Source organism: Tachypleus tridentatus, chromosome 2, assembly GCF_004210375.1.
Source record: "Tachypleus tridentatus isolate NWPU-2018 chromosome 2, ASM421037v1, whole genome shotgun sequence".
Lineage (NCBI taxonomy): Eukaryota > Metazoa > Arthropoda > Merostomata > Xiphosura > Limulidae > Tachypleus > Tachypleus tridentatus.
Window position 1 is genome coordinate 27,269,411 of NC_134826.1, and position 9,577 is coordinate 27,278,987.

Genomic DNA, 9,577 nt, shown 5'->3' on the forward strand with positions numbered 1-9,577 from the left:
CCAATCCCGTTGGTTTGAGGTTTCTGATTTTAGGCCTTCAAGGCTCTATAATTGCAGCAGGTTAGCGCCCGTGATTTTTCTTCTTATTACATGTCATCGAATACATTTCTTTGTATATGAGATAATTTCTTTGACAAACAGCATTGAACTTGCTGAAGGGTAGGAAATACCTGTAGGTTTTACTTCAACAATAAAGATTTTCTTTGCAAAAGTATCAAAGAAGTTCCTCACTCTTTTAATTGCGTCACGTTAACAGATGAAACATGAAGCAGTTGAAGATGGAATTCCACCAGGAACCTTTAGATTATGCACGCCTAACGTAGGAATTTCATTCCAGTTTTTGATTATATCCAACTTTCTAAGTTTCGGATCATGGTTTTCATTACTTGCGTTGTGAAATAACCGCAGACATCTGTGTTGCCCACCACGGGTATCGCGTTTTACGTTGTAAATCCGCAGACATGCTGTTGTGCGACTGAAGGGGGGCATGGCCAAGTGTGTTAAGGCGTTCGACTCGTAATCCGAGGGTCGCTGGTTCGAAACCCGTTCGCACCAAACATGCCCGCCCTTTCTGCCGTGGGGGCGTTATAATGGTACGGTCAATCCCACTTTTCGTTGGTAAAAGAGTAGCCCAAGAGTTGGCAGTGGGTGGTGATGACTATCTGCCTTCCCTCTAGTCTTACACTGCTAAATTAGGGACGGCTAGCGCAGATAGCCCTCGAGTAGCTTTGCGCGAAATTCAAAAAACAAACAAAAAAAAGCTACTGGATGGGGGCAACTTTTTTACTTCTCAAAACGTATAGAAAAAAATACTTGGCATTACTTATTAAAACAAAATTTTATCATGATAATTGACCATTTATTATTACTTTTTTGTGTTTTTGCCTCAGTAGGAGCGAGATTACGTTTTATTATAAGTGTACTGGATAATTATTTAATAAAAGATCTTATCACGCATGCGCGAGAAGTGAGATCACGTAATAAACACTGTTACAGCACATTTAAACCAAAGCAATAAACTGACATGGTTTCAGAAAACAAATAGCAACAAAAATCGTGTTCTTCATCGTTATATCAAAGTTAATCTTTATATCACTAGGCTTTAATGTAAATTTTTAAATAAAGTTTTAAAATTCCTTTATCAAAATACACTTAATTGCACTATGTACATCAAAGATTTTGATACTAGTGAAAATAACTGGCTTTAATAAATAAAATCTCACTTTAGAGCAGGTAGAACAACTTATATTCAATAATTATTCCCTAGTTGTACTCTAATTTATCGACATAACGATTTTCCTGCATATGTTTAATTCTTCTTCAATTATTATTATAAGTAGCAAAACATTCATGAAACATTATATGTAAAATAAATACTCTGTACTAGAGCACAGAGCGTCGAAAACGACGTGGCAAGTACTACCAACCCCAAACCATAGAATATCCTACATTCATAGCTAACTGAAATAAATAAATTTTGTGAAATAAACCTTGATCAAAGAAGAGACAGAAACCTGCAGTCGAGGTAATCAAACGTCGGTAACTTTCTTTGTGAACCAATCAAAATTGAGAACATTCGTGAAATGAGTTTGTGGCGTATTCGTAGAATTATTATTGGTGGAAATTAGTTAGTTAAATTAACAGCATCTGATATATAAAAAAGCCAGTACGTTTTGATAACGCTGTATTCCAACAAGAGTTTTTACTTCATATTGTTTAGCAATAAAAGTATAACTTAATATTGTTGTTGGTCTATGCACTGAAAATATAAACAACAAAACTAATGTTTGTTGATTTTTTTTTCATTTTGAGTCTGTTGATTAAAGAGGTTTAAAAACTGGTTATATAACTGGTTAATTCAGAAACAATTTAAGTTGAAAATGGAATCGATGTTTTTACTGTGATGATAGATTTTATGCATTTAGCTCTAGGATATGTGATCCACACTACGTCTTTACTTAAGGCTTATTATAATAATACCAACATTCACTACACTTATAAGATTTTATGGAACTTCTCCTCTTATCAGGGTTCCCTTGCACTATGTCACTAAAATCGTAATGTACAGAAGTAATTGAGTGTATGTGTTTTTCTTATAGCAAAGCCACATTAGACTATCTGCTGAGTCCTCGAAGGGGAATCGAACCGCTGATTTTAGTGTGGTAAATCCGTAGACTTACCGCTGTACCAGTGGGAGACTAGACGTAATTGAACTATTCTGTTTAGACAGACATATTTTGGCTTTTATAACTCGTCCTATTTCGAGAAATCATGCGTGACGTGACATACATTATAGGTTACATTATGTTCTAAAGATAATTTCCCGTAATGTAATTTTTGCGAATAAACATTTTCTTGTGACATACAATGTCTTTCTACAATACTCTTACAAATAATAGCAGGTGCAGTTTTGTTAGTGTCTAACCAAAGAAGCAGAAGTGAGTCGTGTCGTTGCCAAGGGTCAGACGCAGCTTGCTGGTGAGTGTGCCCTAAAAGTGAATTCTATATTTCTCGATTCACGTTCTATTAAAGAACTTCGCTCTGCACGTTTTTGGCTATTAATATACGAGTAATGGTAAACTCCAACTATTCAGGCAAACAAGAGTAGCCCAAGGATTGCCAGTGGGTTCTCTACAGTCTGTCACTTTAAAATCAGAAACGGATATACCCTTATGTAGATTTACAAAAAAAAACATTATAAACATCTAGAAGAGACGGAACATCCGCAATTGATAGTTCTGTACTTGTATAAAACTGCACTAAATTCAGTCGTTTCCAGAAACAACAGTTCTAGTACCACAAAATTCATTTTAAAAAGAGTAAATTTACACCATTATGTTTGTTGTTTTTTTAATTTCGCACAAAGCTACTCGAAGGCTATCTGTGCTAACCGTCCCTAATTTAGTAGTGTAAGACTAGAGGGAAGGCAGCTAGTCATCACCACCCAGCGCCAACTCTTAGGCTACTCTTTTACCAACGAATAGTGGGATTAACCGTCACATTATAACGCGCCCACGGCTGAAAGGGCGAGCATGTTTGGCGCGACCCTCAGATTACGAGTCGCACGCCTTAACACGCTTGGCCATGCCGGGCCTATACCATTATGAAGTAATAATATTTATATTCATTTAAGAGTGTAGAAATTGTAAGAGCCTCCTAAAGGTGTATGATTTTAAGTCTTCCTCAAGGGTATAAACTTAAACCTGTTGACGATTTTTCAGGTTATATCGTTGTTGTTATTTCTAAAATAATAAAGGATAAATACAATAAAATTCGTATTTCAATGTCTGTGGAATTGAATTATAAAAATAAGAAGATAAAATACAGCAAACATTCAATAAGAACTTCCAGTATCATATTTCCATCAAAGACACAAAAATATTACATTAGAATTAAAATTTTGCACCTTGAATTAAAACAATGGAAACAAAAGCACTAGATACACGTAATAAAATATATTTTATGTCATATATTTCAATTTCGGAAAAGTTTAAAAGGTATTAATTAAAGGCATCACAAGTGGATTTCAGTTACTCATTAGTTTAAACAAGACACTATTATAGCGGTGAATTTCAAGAAAAAAAGGCTTCTTTTGCAGTAATTAGAGAAAAAAGTGTCTTATTGTTTCACATATTAAAACCCCATTAAACATAGAATAATAACGTGCGTTTGTTTTTGAATTTCGCGCAGAGGTACACGAGGGCTGTCTGCGCTAGCCGTCTCTAATGTAAGACTGGAGGGAAGGCAGCTAATCATCACCACCCACCGTCAATTCTTGGGCTACTCTTTTACCAATGAATAGTGGGATTGACCGTCACATTATAACGCCCCTACGGCTGAAAAGGCAAGCGTGTTTGGTGCGATAAGGATTCGAACCTGCGACTGTCAGATTAGGAGTCAAACGCCTTAACCCACCTGGCCATGCTGGGTCGTTTATGGTTAACCATTGTATAAAGATTATTCAAGTATAAGGATTTTTATTGTAAATAGAAGTAAGTTACAGTATTTCAATTTTCGAAAATAATCGTTCCATTAATATCACTATTCACATGTTGTCAACAGTAAAATAGATGCCGGTCCTAGAATTCGTATAAAAGCAAAATCTAAAGAAAAAAATCTGTGTAATAAATGTATTTACAGGCTGTTATCCAAACCCAGAAAAACAACACGTCTCAAATCGGAATGCATGTTTAAACGGTTCGATTTATATACGTAGAAATGAGTAAGTCAATTATTAGGTGGTTGTGGCAAAAACGTTCACAGTAGCTAACACATTCATTTAATAAAAAAAATAAAGTCGATTTATATCTAACCTTCTCCAACACAGTCAGTTAAAGGTTATTATTACTCCTTTATCCATAGTTACTCAATACCATCCAAGGTGACTGTGAAGCTACTAAACATTTTCTTCCTATTTTGTAACAAGCGCACACAAACACTCAGTTATAATCCCAGTCGTTTAAAAGGAGTAACGGCATGCACTATTTGACCTTTAGCTAAATAAACTTCGAAGTTTTACCTCAATAACAATAGTTATAAAGGTGCAGTTGAGGGGGTGAGGGGTAGGTTTCGGGGATATTTTATTAGCTATTTCTTAACCTAGTATGTATTACCATTTTTGAAATTAACCTTATAACTAGACCCAGCTAATGAACTAGGAAGGGTAGTCATTTATGTTTCTTGCAGTTTCCCTGTTACTCATGTGTAAGATTATTTATTATTAATAATAATCGTTATTGTAGAGTTTTAGCAACTCTTCTGGTAGGACTTACCACATAATAGTATATGCGTTATGTATTTTCTATATACGATAATACCCAGACTAAACGTTAAATCGTAGTTTGAAAAATTCTTTCTGTATCTTAAGAGTGTATGTCATATGCATGATTTCATAATTAGAGCAAATACTGGTATATTGATTCAACTTTAAAAAGTCTCGGAATTTATAATCTCATAAAATAGTTGAGACGTTTGTTTTTATACAAAAACAGAACATGTCAGAGCCAAGAACCTTGGAAGGCTGTATTTGGTAATAACATTTTGGCAGTCACGCATGAAATGAAAGAGAAAATCTAAAAATAAAAGACTTGCTCGACTACACGACAAGTAAAATTTATGAGTAATTTAAATTATTCTATTCACACGAGTATATAGTCTTCAGTAACAAAATAATAAATTACACATGCCACCTTACTTTAAAAAGATTTCAACGGTTCATTTGCAATGTTAACTTTCTCAGGTTTCATCAGTATTCTTATACAGCAAGGAATTTCGATTCATAATAATGAAATGTATTTACGTCCAGTAAATTATTTTCTCAATTTTTGAATCAGCCATTGTTAACCTTTCATTCCAAGTTGCTACATTTATTTAAAATGTTCTGAATGGTTATTAAAAATTGTATTACACAAATATTTTCAATGCATTATATTATTGTAAACAATAGTTTTGTTGACGTCTGTTAGAATAATTTCCATTGTATATTTGAATGATTTTCTTTCAGAGTTTTAAAAGAATCTGTCTGAAGAAAAAGGAAATGAAATCAGATACCTAAGGCCTAAGAGGAGAAAACTGTATACGAAGCAAGTCTGAAAAAAACTGTTCCATAATATATAGGAAAATTTTGGAAAATATTTTATAAAAATTGAACACACTGTTTAAGGAGTTGTAGGGTTAAGTATTATTCAGACTAGAAACTCGTTTCATTTAAACAATAAATGAAATACTTTCCTCTAGTATATAATCGCTAAGGTATTACTCTAAAATTCATTAAAAAAGTGAAGCCCCTCCTACAACTTTGAAAATACCTTAACCATAACACAATAAAAACAAGCCAATTATTCACGGGAGATCCGTTTTTTGCAACGCCTATGAATAATATAATAACAGAGACACAATTAAGAATAATTTATGTTTTTAACTAATAGGCCTACAGTTTAATAGATGTAATATTAAAACACATAGAACTCACCTCAACTAATTTTATTACCATCTCGTCATGTAAGAAAACTGATTTAATAATATCTTTATGAAAAAAAAAATCAAGTTCTAAACATTTCACCTTGTTGAATTTGGGAAATAAAATATTTTCGATGATTTTTCATACACAAAAATTTAGCAATTAGCGACCTTGTGAAGGTAATTATAAACTTATGGATGTAATGGTTAGGCCTAAACTACAAAGACCTACTTAAAAGTTTAATTTGTGAAACCCCACTTAACGAAAACGTTCTTTTGATACCAGTAATTATTTATAATTCTCATGTTCCACAGATGTGTTTAGAATAGGATTTAGTTTTCCCTTTCTCTTGCAGTATATTAAGAAAAATAAAATAGATACCTTTTCAACGGTTTCCATCATGTCTTAGCAAAGCGATGGTTCGTGAAACAGATCCAACGTGAAGTTGTGTTCAAAGTTAATAAATGAACAATTTTATAATAATTACTAAAGGCGCGAAAAAAAGTTGTAAATTTGAAAGTTTGAATAGAACATTTAATTCAAAGAAATGTGGTGTCACTAAAATTATTTCATATCACAATTTTGACCAACTCGTTCTAATTATGTTTGCTGCATCATAGAATTCTGTACGCGTCACTTTTTTATTTCTCTAAATAGTCAGTTCAGCTGGTATCCTTCTGCTCGAATGTTAGTGTTATGTTTATAATGCCAAGCCCTAAACGTTTATGTATGTATTCACAGTAAGTATAACTTTATTATTTTTAATAAAATATACAATATTCTGTTACGGTATTTTGTAATTTTTGAGGAATATTTGGATTTCGTAGTTGTTTAATTTAGGTCATGAATTTGCTAAACGTTTTTTTCTGTATTTGCAAGCACGTTTCTGTATTTTTCAAATATTTTTTTTCTTTTTCTCTCAAAACCTCCTGCATCAGATTTAGTTCAAGCAGAGTCAAAAATATCACGGGTTTAACATCACGGGTGGAGATCAGGACTTTTTTTAGGTTTTCGGGGTCATCTTTATTGGAAACACCTTGAATGTAACACTAACACTATTCATGATCCAAACTTTTCCAAGTTGTTTAAAACAGTTTGTTGGATTTAAAATAATTGCATTCATTGAGCTCTTCGTATGCAGCTCACAGAACTCAAAGCATAATACAAATAAAGTCGTCACATATTAATATGATTCAAATGTAAAACTAGTTATTCTTAAAATGTTTATATCGAAAGTTGTCTTTCTTTTCTACCACTATATTCTTACAGTAATTATTTAAAAAATACCTTTAACTATAAATATCATTTTAAATTTGGTTTGGTTTGTTTTGAATTTCACGCAAAGCTACACGAGGGCTATCTGCGATAGCCGTCCCTAATTTAGCAGTGTAAGACTAGAGGAAAGACAGCTAGTAATCATCACCCACCGCCAACTCTTGGACTATTCTATTGCCAACGAATAGTGGGATTGACCGTAACATTGTAACGACCCCAAGGCTGAAAGGGCGAGCATGTTTGGTGTGACGGTGATTCGAATCCGCGACCCTCGAGTTACGAGTCAAGTGCCTTAACCACATGGCCATGTCGGGCCAAAAGTTTAAGAGAACGCCATATGACATCCATTGTTCACTAGTATGTACTTATGCAATATTATAGCATATTTTTATCTATTTACCTATTTATTATTTCTGTAAGTTGTGAAATATATTTCATTTAAATTTGTGACTCTAAGAAGTGTTATTTGAAAAATACTGAGATTAAGAACACTTTGGAATTTTAACCGAATATTGGCTATTTTAAAAATGTAAATAAATTTACGTCTGAATTTTTTTAGGTAAAATAAAGTTATATTAGCAACTGCTTGCATTATGCCAAAGTACAATAAACCATCTAAGAATTTATCTTATTGTTACTTCTTCCAAAAATTCTCAGGAGAGTGAAGAAGAGAAACTCTGGATTATAACTGAAAGCACAGATGGAGTGAAAAACACTAATAATTTAATTTAGTCATTAAACTTCCATCTTCTTTATTCTGAAAATATGTACACGTGCAGTCACTGTACAAATATGTAAAAACAATACATTAAACTTAAAATATGTTACTAGCTCAGTAGAACGCTTGATTTTTGAGAATGTTTGTATGTTTTCAATTTCGCGCAAAGATACGCGAGGACTATTTGAACTAACCGTCCCTAATTGAGCAGTGTAAGAGTAGAGGGAAGGCAGAGAGTCATCACCACCCACCGCCAACTCTCGGGATATTTTTCTACCAACGAATAGTGCAATTGACCGTCACATTATAACGCCCTCACGGCTGAAAGGGCGAGCATGTTTGGTGCTAGAGGGGTTCGAGCCCGCGATTCTCAGGTTATGAGTCGAGTGCCTTGACCACCTGGCCATGGCGGGCCATTCATTATATGTAGAACCAGTATATATTGAAAATATATGTGATTTCCTATTTTGAGAAAGATTAAATTTATGGTATTGTATCAACAGATGATCAAGTTTTCATCTGGCAATAAGAAACCTAGATAATGACAAGGCTAAATTAATTTAAATTATACATATTTCGTTAGTGGAGAGAGTTTTTGAGGGGTTTAATTAATATACTGTCAAAATTTCATTGTTAATTTAATGTAAAAACTGCAGACCTTTCTAAACTAATTCACGATTCTTCTGTTGAATTCACAGAAATTTACTGTTGAAGTTGATTGGAATTTACCTTAAAACAACTGTTTTAATCAGTATTTTGAGGGTTTTTTTTTACTGTTATTTTACAAGGAAATACTCTTAAATTAACTGTTATTTCAGGAAAAAGAAACTATTCCACCATGTATTTTAAGTGTTTTTTCACTGTTATTCCACAAATAAACACTTTTTAGTTAAAATTTAATGCACATTAAATATATTTCTATGGGCATATTTCTAGGATTTTTACACTCATTCTAGAAACAAGTGCTTTTAAATTAACAATTTATACACATAAAACAAGTATTTTATTATACATTTCAAGGCTTTATTATTTGTTTGTTTGTTTTTAAGTTCCACTCATGAACACTTTATGTGGTTTATCCACATGAAATAACTATTCGTTACTTTTTTCCGTGTTGGTAGAATATTCGATATAATTTCTATAAACTTAACTTTCGAATGCTTTGTTCTTTAGTAAATTTCTACTTGAAAGCTGACAAACCACATGAAAGAGTTGCATGTACGTCACTTTAGTGGAATGCATAGTGATCTACGTAAGTTTTAACCTGTTGACTGCCAAGTATTTCAGCTGCTACAATACAACTCCAATGCTTCTTCATTTTGTAACTTTTTTCGTGACGCCATTTTGGATCGAAAGTGAAACAATTTGTAAGTAGGTCAAATTCATGTATGGTGCTGACATCTAGCGTTGAAGTTAGGTATTATTGAGAACGAATTAACTCGTCCGTGGTACTGTGTTACCGATCGGCTTGGACGAGTTATCTCGTCTACGGCGCTGAACAGGTTAAAGACCTGAAAGTATGTGTCTTAAAATATTCACATTTAAACATTTCGAATTATATATGTGTAGCTTTAATTGAGACAGATCTCGTACGTTATCCAGCGTAGACGGTATTAGTCAATCCT

General features: G+C 33.2%; 1 protein-coding gene across 2 annotated transcripts in view; it reads left to right on the forward strand.

Moving 5' to 3' along the window:
• Positions 1-6,680, forward strand: part of LOC143239765 (forkhead box protein B1-like) — a 32,737-nt gene extending 26,057 nt beyond the window's left edge. For both annotated transcript variants that reach the window (XR_013021366.1, XM_076481259.1), the window contains exon 2: positions 5,504-6,680. The gene's annotated coding sequence lies outside the window, so the exon portion shown is untranslated. The remainder of the gene's footprint in view (positions 1-5,503) is intronic.
• Positions 6,681-9,577: the final 2,897 nt, after the last annotated feature.